This window comes from Eleutherodactylus coqui, chromosome 1 (assembly GCF_035609145.1).
Source record: "Eleutherodactylus coqui strain aEleCoq1 chromosome 1, aEleCoq1.hap1, whole genome shotgun sequence".
In the NCBI taxonomy this organism is placed as follows: Eukaryota; Metazoa; Chordata; class Amphibia; order Anura; family Eleutherodactylidae; genus Eleutherodactylus; species Eleutherodactylus coqui.
Window position 1 is genome coordinate 329,741,540 of NC_089837.1, and position 13,714 is coordinate 329,755,253.

Sequence of the window (13,714 nt, forward strand, 5' to 3'; positions counted from 1 at the left end):
CATTACAAAGTGCATTAATATGGCCATACAGAAGTGTATAGACCCGCTTGCTTTCGCGAGACAACCCCTTCAAGGGGAAACTGATCAAATTTGCAGACGACACAAAGCTAGGAGGGATAGCTAACACAAGAGAAGAGAAGAGAGAGAGAGGATTCAAAAAGATCTTGAAAAGCTTGAACAGTGAGCAGTGACTAACAAAATGGTATTTAGCAAGGGTAAATGCAAAGTCCTACATCTGGGCAAGAAAAATGAAAAAGTATATACATAGTGGAAGTAATTGATTTAGTGAATCCTGCATTGAGCAGGGGGTTGGAACAGATGACCCTGGAGGTCTTTTCTAACTCTTTGATTCTATGATTTTTTTGTTTGCTATCTGGATCCAGACCACCATGAAGACTCTCATCTCTACAAACTCTTGCTATGTTGCTGCTACCCTCAATGCCCCTTTTAGAGCTCCCCCATGGTACGAGTGCCCCTCTTTATGGCCCCATAAAGTAACAGTGCTCCCTCTTTGGCCCTACAATCTAGCAGTGCTACCTCTTTGCCCCCCCCCCCCCCCCCCACTAATATTTTTCCCTCCATGGCCCCACAAAGCAATTGCGCCCCCTCCCTAGCTTCACAAAGTATTTGTGCCCTATTTGTAACTCCACAATGCAATAGTGCCCCCTATGTGGCCCCACTTACTAATAGTGTTCTTTCTGGGACTTGACTTACGAATAGTGCCTCCTTTGTGGATCCACTTACTAATAGTGCCACCCTCTGTTGCCCCACTTAGTAATATTGCCCTCCTTTGTGTGGCCTCACTTAGTAAGATAGCTCCCCATTCCCCATTGCCCCCTTCCTACACAATGAGCTATTAGCCCCTGCTTCCAATCTTCCAGCCACCACTACAAGAATCTTATCAGATGCATGTTCTGTGCATAATCCATTTCCTTCCCCATCTCCTGCACACATTGAGCATGCAGCCAGTATCAGGTTTAATAGTGTCTAAGTTCTGAAGAAGATGTACTACTGGGGGTCGGATGGGGCTGCAGGACCTCCCTGCCCCATGGACCCCCTATACCAGTTGCATGGTTTGCCTCTATTGGCAGCATGCCACTGGTATCACTTCCTTCTAATTTGTCCAATGCCTGTTTTCAAGTGATGCCCGTCTCTAGTAAGAGACAAGATGGAGAACAAAAGTGGAGGAGAGGTATTACTGATCCTGTCATCTCGTCCCTAGAAGTCTTTGAAGAGGTGGGCAGTGAGCAGTAGAGGGAAAGACTCACACAGATGTACCTGCAGCTAATAGTAAATCTAATATAAATAAGCCTACATGCTTTTTCTTGCACCACACGTTGACCCCTTTGAGGTAACTTTGGTGTATGATGTTGGTGTCATTAGATGACACACATGTCACCGATGCTGAAAAAACATCAAATGTGAGTTTAATTCATTCAGGGACCTGTCAGCCGGGTTGAAAGTTATAATGTTAAGTGTATTGGCACGCGCTGCTATGCTTCAGGCATGCACTGGAATGAGTGAAGCGTTGCTAAGCAATGCAGCATACACTGCTAAGCTGCACCATACACTGCCCAACCAAGAGCAATAGAGAGACAGAGAGAGAGACAGCGATAGGAAGACATAGAGCAATAGAGAGACAGAGTGAGAGAGCGATAGAGACAGTGGGAGAAAAAGAGATAGAGAGACAGTGAGAGAAAGAGCGATAGAGAGAGAGACAACAGTAGAGAGATAGACAGAGAGAGAGCAATAGAGAGACAGAGTGAGAGAGTGATAGAGAGATAGTGAGAAAAAAGTGATAGACAGTGATAGAGAAAGAGACAGAGAGAGAGAGCAATAGAGAGACAGAGTGAGAGAGCAATAGAGACAGAGAGAGCGATGGAGAGAGAGAGGCAGTGAGAGCAAGAGCGATAGAAACACAGAGAGAAAGCGTTAGAGAGATAGAGAGAGAGCGATAGACAGAAAGAGATAGATAGTGAGACAGACAGTGAGAGAGAGCAATAGAGAGACAGACAGAGTGATAAAGAGAGCGATAGAGAAACAGACAGAGAGTGATAGAGAAACAAAGAGAGCAATAGACAGACAGAAAGAGAACGATAGAGACAGAGAGTGATAGAGAGACAGAGAAACATAGAGGGAAAGCGGAGAAAGACAGAGAGTGATAGACAGACAAATAAAGAGGGATAGCAATTGAGAGACAGAGAGAAACAGACAGAGAGAGAGTGATAGACAGACAGAGAGAACGATAGAGAGACATAGAGAGAGCAATAGAGAGACATAGAGAGAGCGATAAAGACAGAAAGATAGAGTGATAGAGAGAGAGACAGAAAGAGAACAAAAGAGACAGAGAGACAGAGCGATACCGAGAGAGAGACAAACAGAGAGGCAGACAGACAGAGAGACAAACAAACAGAGAGAAAAACAGACAAAGAAAAACCAGATAAAGTCAAGGTTACTTTAGAGTGACCGAAGAATAAAATATGTATACACATAGTGAAGTGTTAGATTCTCCTCAGGCTGCATGTACAGATGTCCCTCTGCAGAAAGTGCCACCCCTCCCAGTCTCCTCATTTAGGACCTAAAAAATGCTTGCACCAAATTTCATGTTTGTACAACACTGAGAAGTTGCATTACAAAGGGGTGCCAATACTTTTGCACTTAGCAGGGAATTTTTGAGTTATGACTAGAGATGAGCGAGCATACTGGCTAAGGCAAATACTCGAGCGAGTAGTGCTTTATGCGAGTACCTGCCCGCTCGTCTCAAAAGATTTGGGTGCCGGCAGTGGGCAGGGAGCGGCGGGGAGAGCGGGGAGGAATGGGGGGATGATCTCTCTCACTCTCTCCCCCCCACTCCCCCCTGCTCACTCCCGCAACTCACTGCTCTCCCCCGCCGGCACCCGAATCTTTTGAGATGAGCGGGCAGGTACTCGCATAAGGCACTACTCGCTCGAGTAGTTTGCCTTAGCAAGTACGCTCACTCATCTCTAGTCGTGACCCCTTTACTTTTCCTATTTAGGACCTAAAGAGTGCTCCTGCCAAATTTCATGTTTGTACGACACCGGGAAGTTACATTACATAGCGGTGCCAATACTTTTGCACTTAGCATTGAGTAATCAAGTTGTGACCACTTTACGTTTCCTATTTAGGACCTAAAAATTCTTGTGCCAATATTTATGTTTGTACGACATGGGGAAATTAGAGAATTAGATTTGGTACATTACATAAGGGTGCTAATACTTTTGCACTTAGCATTGAATTTTCGAGTTGTTACCCCTTTACTTTTCCTATTTAGGACCTAAAGCATGATCATCCCAAATTTCATATTTGTACGACATCGGGAAGTTAAAGAATTAGATTTTGTACATTACACAGGGGTGCCAATACTTTTGCGCTTAGCATTGGATTTTTGAGTTGTGACCCCTTTACTTTTCCTATTTAGGACCTAAAGAATGATCATCCCAAATTTCATGTTTGTACGACATTAGGAAGTTAGAGAATTAGATTTGGTACATTACACAAAGGTGCTAATACTTTTGCACTTAGCATTAAATTTTTTTAAGTTGTGACCCCTCTACTTTTCCTATTTAGGACCTAAAGAATGATCATCTCAAATTTCATGTTCGCACGACATCGGGAAGTTAGAGAATTAGATTTGGTACATTACACAGGGGCGCCAATAATTTTGCACTTAGCATTGAATTTTTAAGTTGTGACCAATTTACTTTTCCTATTTAGGACCTAAAAATTGCTCCAGTCTTTTTTCAAATTCTTTATTTATTTGTTTTTCAATATAGAACTGCAATTAAACATTGTCCAAATGCAACAAAATACATGTTAACATATTCTCAAAGGCTTTTCCCTGGCAGCAGCCATAGAATGGGACCTGATAGAGGACATATCATTGTAAACATAGGCAAAATTAAGAAATAGCGCAGTCTTACTGAGCCTTAACGCAAATGTGAAAGCAGCCTTATATGTTTGAGATACAGCTCCCTTAATCCTCTTCAGTTCTGATCCACTCACATGTTATATTTGTTCCCAGCATAGTCACATTTAACACAGTGATGAGTTCACTCTTAAAATTCCATTTTTGGCCCAAACTGATGACAATATATTCCTGAGAAATACTATTTGGGAAGTATGAGAAGATAAAAGTGTATTTTCTTGTCATAAATATTTATGGTATAGCGATCAAATATGCGTGATTGATGGGACAGTTATCTATGCCAACACTTTGGCAGTTCATTTCAGTCAGTGTGGTGTCATTGTCTATGATTTAAAAATCCATTTAAATTATACAATCTACTTATAGTATTGGCCTATACTATAAAAAATAAATTCTGGTTAGTTGCCCCACCCAATTGTTACTACACACATTATATCAGGTGATGATACAGGATATAAAATACCCTGGACCCCCGCTTGAGCATTCGGAAACTAATACACCTCTTGTTTACTCCACAGATATGAGATCTATCACACAGAACATGATAGATGCAAAGAAAGTTCATGACATTTCCTCTCTCTTCTTCTTCAGAACCTTGTCTGGCACATCCTAATTAAGCAGCCTATCTTTCTCATCTCTGCCAATGAAAGAGATGTATGTGACCCTCCGCACTCACATAATACTCTATGTACAATTTCATATGTTCATACACACATACACAGTTACACACACCACAAGCACTGGAAGATATAAATATCTCCTATATATCCCCCTTGTGACTCCTGCACATCACAAACTATTGCACATGAAATGATATGGAACCCCTCTTCTACTGAACTGCTTATATTTTTCCCCTTAACCCCTTAGTGGCCAAGCCTGTTTGCACCCTAATGACCAGGCCAAATTTTGGAAATCTGACATGTGTCGTTCAATATAGCATAACTCTGTAAAGGTTTTGCATATCCAAGTGCTTCTGACATTGTTTTTTCGCCACATGTTGTACTTCATTCAGGTGGTAAAAATAGACCTATAAAATTTGCGTATATTTATTAAAAGTGTCAAAATTGGAAACATTTTTTAAAAACTGTCATTTTTTCACATTTTCAAATGCAATATCTCAAATATGTGCAAACATACTGTACAAATCTTTGATGAGATATATATTTCCATCTGTTTACTCTATTCTGTGCACACATTTGAAAAACTTCACTTTTTGTAACTATTTAGAAGATGTGCAAATTTAACATTGATTGTTAACATTTTGAGGAACATTTTGTTTTGCAACTGTAGTGGGCCGAAGTCTATATTTCTGGCCCCTCCATAATTGTCATACATGTCATGTCTTTTGTGTAGATGCACTGTGTAAACTGTCTAGTCTCTTGTTATGTATATTACACGGCTGCAGCATCTGAGAGGTTAATGTCTGAATGTGACTGGGATATGTCTGGAAAAGTATCAATTTATGTCCTGTCACGTGGTATGCTAGACACTTTAAGTATGAGTGTTTGAAAGCAAGGTGTGGGTCTTCTTCAGTCAGTCTATCATCTTCCAACGGTAGTGAGCGGAGTGGAGTGCTGGCCACATGAGGGTACCTTCAACCCTCATGTGGTGAAGAGTGATGGAGGAGAAAGAGAGGTATCCTGAGGTCCCCAATGCCAGGAACCATTTGTGAGAGCAAGAGTGAGAGAGAAGAGAGGAGTCCACCGTGCAGAGATCTAAGTCCTGAGTCAAGTGAGTGACTCCCCTGGAGAGTTCCCCTTCCAGGAGCTGTTCCATACAGATAATGTGGACTGTAGGACCTATATCATCCTGAGTCTCCTCCCTGACCTAAAGTCTACTGTCCTACCTGCACTGGAGTGTATACTGTGAAGCTGCAAGTCAAGTTTTCCAGCCCTTGTTCATTCCCAGGGACTGAGGTACTAAAATTTAATTGTGTGTGGACTCCCTTTATTTCTCCACCAAGGATCATACCGGTCTGTAAGGAACTGTGGCGTCACACGTGACAAGTCTAGAGTCCACCACACTTATATAGGTAATCGCTACCCCAGCATTGCAAGGAAGAGGCCTAGTGGTACTTAGGCTGAGGTTGCATGCACCCCTCTGGGGAGGAGTCTGGTAAGAGCCACCTTGACAAGTGCAAACTCTACCCTTCCAACTCCTCAGCATGGGCCTTGTGTCTAGGTAGCTGCTGGGACCCCACACTGCACCAAGCCAAGATTACAAAGTCTCATAGGTGTCAGGATGATAGCATTTCAGGAATTAATGCAATTTGGAGAAGAAAAAAATAAAATTTCATATTTTTGCAAATATGTAATTTAAAAGACAGGACTTTTTTCTGTAGTGCAAATGATAATGAGAATTTGCACTCAAAATAGATACCCCTGTTTGTCCTGTGTTCCGAAACATACTCATTGTGGCCCATATCTTGTGCCTCTATGCACTTCGGGGCCGAAACCGAAAAGAGCAGCTGGTGGCTTTCAAAGAAAACATTTTACTTGAAGGTGATTTAGGCCCCATTGCCCACTTGTAGAGCCCTTGAGCGGCCAAAACAATGGAGAACCCCACAAATGACCCAATTTTGAAAACTAGACCCCTTAACGAATTCATCTAGGGGTGTACTGCATATTTTTACCCCACAGTTTTTGAATGAATCTAAGCAAAGCAGATGGAAAAAATTATTTTTTGGCAATTGTCATTTTAAAAACAGGTTTTTTTTTACAGCACATATAGGAATGAAGACTTTCACCCCAAAATGGATACTCCCGTTTGTCTTGTGTTCAGAAACATACCTATTGTGGCCCTAATATTATGTCTGTAAGCACAGCGGGGCCCAAACTAAAAGAAACATTAAACTTCAACTGTATTTTAACTTTTACGTGATTGCCATTATCCATTGGATAATAGTGATCACGTGACTGGGGACAGCTCCCCGCGGCCCTCAGTTACTGCTGCAGGCTCTCGGCTACCTTTAGTAGCCAGGAGCAAGGTGACTTTAAGTTTCCCAGGCCACCCCGAGCTTCTGTGCTTGCGTCCGCCATTTTGTCGATGAGCGCATACGCCGAAGTTGGGGAAAGGTGAAAGGTCCACGGATAAAGATTCCATCGAGAGACATCGCCGGAGGCCTTAGGTAAGTAATTTCACCTCCCCTCACGGATCGGATCCATGAAAGGAGATGAAACTTTAACTTTTTTTTACTTTTATGTGATCGCTGTTTTCTATTGGAAAACGGCGATCACGTGACCAGGGACCAAGTACCATGGCTCCAGTGAAATCTTCAGGCTCTTGGCTATGTTCGGTAGCCAGGAGCAGGGAGATTTTTAATTACCCTGGCAGTCCGTGATTTTTCCACATGCGTCCGCCACTTTGGCGCGGGTGCGTACGCAGAAGCCATGGTGAGGTCTGTGGATAATTTCAGGGGGCCTTAGGTACTTAATTTCATCTCCCCTTATGGATATGAGGGGATAGCAGCGATCATGTGACCGGCTCATACAGCGGCTCTTGGTGATATCTCTCTGCTCCTCGCTCCACATCTTAGCCGGGAGCCAGAGAGATTTTAAATTTCTTGGGTCGCGCGCCCTTCTGTGCATGCACCCGACGTATAACATCTGATGCGCATGCGAAGAAGGCACTGTCGGGACCGGGAGGCCAGAACTCCGTGGGACATCATGGGGGATGGGGGTGAGTGCTTTCAGCTGCCCTGATGGATCCATCAGGGCAGCTGAATCTTTATGTACTTAACTAAACTAATGGAGTTTCATATGATCGCCGGCATCAGTAAATGCCATCAATCATGTGACCGGGGGGGATGGTCCCATGGCCGGGGATGACAGCTCCAGGCTATCGACTACCTCTGGTAACTGACAGCATGGAGCTGTGATGTCCACAGCTTGCAGGGTTTTAATCCCCGCAGGGAGCATGTTTTTTTTACATCTTTGGGGATTAAAGGCTAGCAAGCCAGAACATAAAAACACTATGGGGTGGTCACTAAGGGGTTAAGGACATAGCCTATTTTGGCTTTAACCCTTTAAGGACGCGGCCCTTTTTCACGCAGATGCGAGGACTTTTAATTTAAAAATGGCTTGCATCACTTCTGTGAAATAGCAATTCTTAGGTGCGTGTTTCACGTGCATCAAAAGATCACAAAAGTTTTTCATTGATTTTTAATGGGAAACATTACATCGCACAGCATGTGAGTGCCATGCGATGTCTTTTAACTCTTTCCAATCCAGTGTCGGACCTCATCTGACATTCAGATTTCCCTGAATTTCTCTGATATCGGACTAGGTCTGACATATGTTTCTAACACTAGGCAGGATAGCGCTGCAGCACTGTCCTGAATAGTGTACTATAAACAAGCAGAACTGCCTCCAACATTGGAGCTGTGCTGTCCTCCATAGTGTAATATAGATATGCAGAACAGCCTCCGACATCGGTGAGCTGTCCTGCATACTCTATTCATTTCTAATTTCTCAAATGAGATCTATCCATTATAATATATAGATAATTATCTATCTATCCTTAGAAAAATTAGAAATGAATAGTCTTATTATATAAATATGTGTTATATCAGTATACGTATATTAACAAGATTATTACAAATTATCTTCCTGATGTGAAACACTTATAACTCATGTTTAATTTTTGTCTTAAAAATCGGTCTTTAATTACACTTGTTTCAATACAGCTACTGTGCAGAGGTGTTGTTATACAAATTGGCCATTAAACGTATCACACATCATAAATGGACTTAAGTCCAGAAGTCATTACCCGACTCCATATACTTTATGCCATGTGTCTAACTGCAACATTACACCTCATCATTATTTCACTCTATTACATGACATCAGGTATATTACACTGTCGTCATTAAACCTTTATAGATTAATAAGTCCCATGAATCCACTAACCCCCCACCCTGGCCAGGGATTTCATCTCAAACAGTACCAGGGGTAGTAGTCTCTGTCCATTTTGATTCCCAGCTGCAGCGTCCATTGTGATTCTTCTGCCGCGGAGACCAGCCATGCAGGGAGGGACTCTCTCTCCTCCCATGCGCTGTGGGATGCTTCACCACAAGGATGCGGCTAGTTGTTCACCTTCACCCTCATGTTGTCAGGGCTCATGGTGGTTGCTGTCCCTATAACTGTTCCACAGACTTTGGTTCTATATTTGTTCCACAGACTTTGGTTATCTGGTGCTATGTTTATGTTATGAGCTTGTATCTGATGCTGTTTTTATGTTTTGAGCTTGGTTCTGGTGCTGTATTTATGTTATGAGCTTGGATCTGGTGCCGTTTTCATGTTATGAACTTGCTTCTGGTGCTACATTTCTGTACTGTCACACAACAAAAAGAAAAGAGGATGCTTAGAGAGACAGGACTTCAAAAGGTTATACCAAGCTTGCCTAGAGGGCAACAAATACCCAGAATTATTGTCTATCCTAGCATGAAACATAAAACTCTATTGTAAATATTATAAAATGAACTACCAGGCATACATGTGCTGTTGTAGTGGTCCAGAGTTAGGGGTCCCTTCCAGTAAACGGACAGAACTGAACGTTCCCGGTTCTCATCCAGAAAAGACACTCTGTGTGTGTGGACTACTTAATTACATCCGGGAGATTCACCGGAGAGGATGGAACATTGGCGTCACCAATGACAAACGGGACTTCAGGTTACCACAGTTACCCATAAACTCCCCCAGCAGTAACGAGTGGAAGACGGTACAGCCCCATGACAAGGTTATCTCTCTACCGCTCTGTCTCCTGCTCTTCAAACGCTGCACTGTTCAAGTGTCCAACAAGTGCCAAATAGAATGGTTAGATTCTGCAATGTATTCATACGTCTGGTTAGTATGTTACTAGTATCCCAAACTAGAGGTGTAAGAACACGGCTCAAGTCTGCAGCACAAGAGTCACCTAGAAAGCCTCTGCAGTTAAAAGATAAACAGATCCCCTCTCGGAACGTTTCACCACAAGCATGGCATGTTCAGAAAAAAAAGGGCATAATATCATACTGTGGTGCAGATTTGTTGCAAAAAATCTGCATTGAATCTGCCACCCTTAAGTTGGGCCCCCTGGGTAAAATTTGTGGACATCACTGCCCTAGATGATATCATTCAGATTTCCAAAAGCCCTGGTTGGGCATTGCTCTCGATCTAAAACTCCTTGTAGTTTTGGCCTTTTGATAATGTACCACACATTTTGCATCTTTGCCATTATATGACAGCTTAATCCAACGTGTCCTTTATCAGACACAGGCAGACCATAATACAAACAATGGACATCGGTTCAGTCCTGGCAGGGGTGGATTGAGAAATCAGAGTGGACCTGGAAAAAAAAACAAGGTGGCCCCATGTTGTAGTTAGGCCCAACCAGCAGCAAGTGCACAAACAAGTAGGTGGGGGTCAGAAAATCACCAGCAGCCATAAAGGTGGTAGGAGGGGGGAGTCTATGCGGTAAATTGGAACATGTTAGAACTGGAAGTACTGTATATATTAGGGGGCCGCCTATTTCTAACCCATTAAGCCGCAATGACATAAATGAACATCATAGACTGGCTTGTGTTTAGCTTCTATGACAGACATTTATCTTGTGCCCTGCATCCTCATGATCACTGTGTTATGTCAGCCGAGCTCTCACTGTAATGGCCAGGATCAGAAAAACGCTGATCACTCTCATTTAACTCCCTAGATGCCATGGTATCTAGGTGATTAGATAGAGGGAGCTCCGTCTGTCCCCACCGCCCCACACAAATGCAATTGCGGTATGCTGATGGGTAACAATGGCAGCCAGAGGCCCCAGGCATGACACAGCTATATAACTATACTGAGTATACCAAAGATCACTTTGTGACGTCCCTAGTGAGACTAAATAGGTAATGAAGTACCGTATTTTTCGCTTTATAAGACGTGCTTCCTATAGACCGGTGCGTCAAATAGAACAAAAAATATGGTAAATGTTAATAAAATAATAAAAATAAATGAACACAGTTTTAAAAAAACTTTTTTTTTCCTGTTTTGTAGAAGGGAAGAAAAATAAACCACACATATAGTATCATTGTAATCATCATGGCCTGTATAATTATCCCCATATTATCACTGCACAAAATCCACTATACCAAGATCAATACTACCGATAACAACACCATATAAGGGCCAAATAATATCGCCACATCATGACCACATATTACCCGACATCGTGACTGCATAATACCACCAGATAGGGATTAATACCAACATACTGCACTGAATAACCACTACAGAGATAAATATTACCAATAAGAACACTATATGAGGGCCAAATAATACCCCCAGACCGTGACCACATAAAACCACCAGTGTTGCTGTAAAAAACAGTGACTATTTAGCAGTATTACCGTAGTTTAGGCACACTGCAGATCTTATAAATGATTACAGTACCATTATATGCAGTGATCATAGATCACATCACCTCTGACTGGATTTTCCCTTTTTTTTTATCTGGCCCAGACTGCCATAACAACTTCTCACTGTCACAACTTTGTCTCTGTAAAATTTGACACAGACATCTTTGACTCCTTGATTTTCCAGGGACCTGGCTTTGTTTTCCAAACTTCTACATAATCACCCCATCCATAGTGCCCAAGATAGTAGTTATGCCACCTGAAGTGACCCACACAGTAATAGTATCCCTTCTTTGTGCTCCCTGTAGGCCCCACACAGTAAGTTCCACTTTTTACGCCCCACACACAGCAAAAGTGAGTGTTCTACTCTTATGATACCAACTTAGTAATAATGCTCCTCATATCCCCCACTCAGTAATAATACCCCTGACAGGCCACCACTCGGTCATAATACCCATATAGGCCTCAACTCATTAGTAATGCGCCCACTCAGTAATAATGCCTCTTATGGCCCCTACTCAGTAATAATGCCCCCACATGTCCCCACCCAGTAATAATGCCCCATATTGGCCCTTATTCAGTAATAATGCCCCATATTGGCCCTTATTCAGTAATAATGCCCCATATAGGCCTACACCCAGTGATAATGCTCCTCACGGACCCACATTGTCATAATGTCCAACAGGGTCCCCCACTTGTAATAGTGCCCATTTAGACCCTGATGCCCCTCATAGTCTTCATCCCTTAACTCAGTAAAAATGACCTTTATATATAGTAAAATAAAAAAAATCTTATACTCACCTATGTCACTCCTCCAACTTAGTGCCCCTGCAGTCCACGTCCGGTGTCACACTTTTCACCCACTGACTTCCGGTAGAGCGATCATGTGATAAGTTCCTTGCTGAGCGATTACATGTTTGTCCCATGATCACACTTTTTGACATTTCAGCAAAATAAATGTTAAAAATTTTTTGCCCCCCCCCCCCCACTAGCCCCAGGACTTGACCGGCCCAGTGGGAATTTTTCCAGTAGGTTGAATGACCAATCCTCACATGAGGGATGCGATATCTTCACAATGACATTTTAATGTCAATAATGCTAAAATAGCTCCTTGCAAGAAATACAGCTGTTGTGCAGATGGTGGTGGATCATAAGTTCAGGATGGCACAGCGATGACAGACGGAGGTGGAGACAGCATTTCGTTTTGTATAAAAATGTGCTTTACTGAATGAACTGGTAATTAGGTGCTTATGTGGTGGCCCAGAGTTAGAGTGCATTTGTACTTGTCTCTGTAGTGTGTATGTGTTTGTAACGTTGGCACTGTTCAATGTTGTAGACTGTGTGATGTTATGTGTATTGGTCCAGACAGGTCACTAAAAGGTTAATGTCTGGTGTTGTGTCAGTCTAGTCTGGTTATGTGTCTCGTCTTTCTTAGGTGAACAAGATCTCACACGAGTTTGAAACGCGTTCTCCACTAGTATGAAGTAACCATGATGTATTGAGCACGTTTATGTAATAAAGCCAAGAGGATTGTTTCACAAACTCCAAGCTTCCTGAATTTACTTGTATTCTCGTCTTTCTTAACCTGATGTGCGTGTGTGAAATGTGTGGGATGAGTCAGGTGCCTGGGGGAGGAGTTGAGTAGTAGAATGGTAGTCGGGAGAAGAACGTGAAAGGAGGTGGTTGGAGAGTGGAGATGCAATGGAGGGAGAGGGCCATGTGAGTAGACAGGAGATATAGAGCTTACCCATGCCGTGTCCTGGGCTCACTGCTGCAGTAATGGAATGCCTTTCCTTGGGAGAGTGCGGGGAGCAGATCCTGTTTTCCTGGAGTCAGCGGTGGTGTGCACATGGTTCCTCCGTACATCTGCTCCAATAATAAGTGCATGTGAGAGAGACTGTGTAACTACTGTTAAAGAGTGTGGATTTAATGAAGAAGAAAAATGTTTTTGTGATATGTGCCAAGTTAGCAACAGAAGGACTCCAGCAAAGGTCCATCAGATAACTTTGACTGCATATGTACAAAATGAAAGAGTGACTTCTGGATACAAACAAGTTGAGGGAAGAATCTAAGAACAAGTGTTTGTATCTTTATGCTTAAGACTATTAATGCTGTGTAATGGATTTGATTTACAAGTAAAGAGAAAAACCGTGTGCCTTTGGTTTTGGAAAATTATACCTTTGACTGTGGACTCTGTTATTTACATTGACCATTTGAAAGGGGCACTGGCATCACGAAGACAACCAGGTATTAAGCGGTTCCCTACACAGGTGTTATTTACAGGTTCTGTGAGTTCAGCCTGTTTTAACACCCTTGTTGATCCAGAGGAAGGAAAAAGGCCCCAAGAGACAGAAACCAATCACCCCGTTCGGGGGAAAATTCCTTCCCGA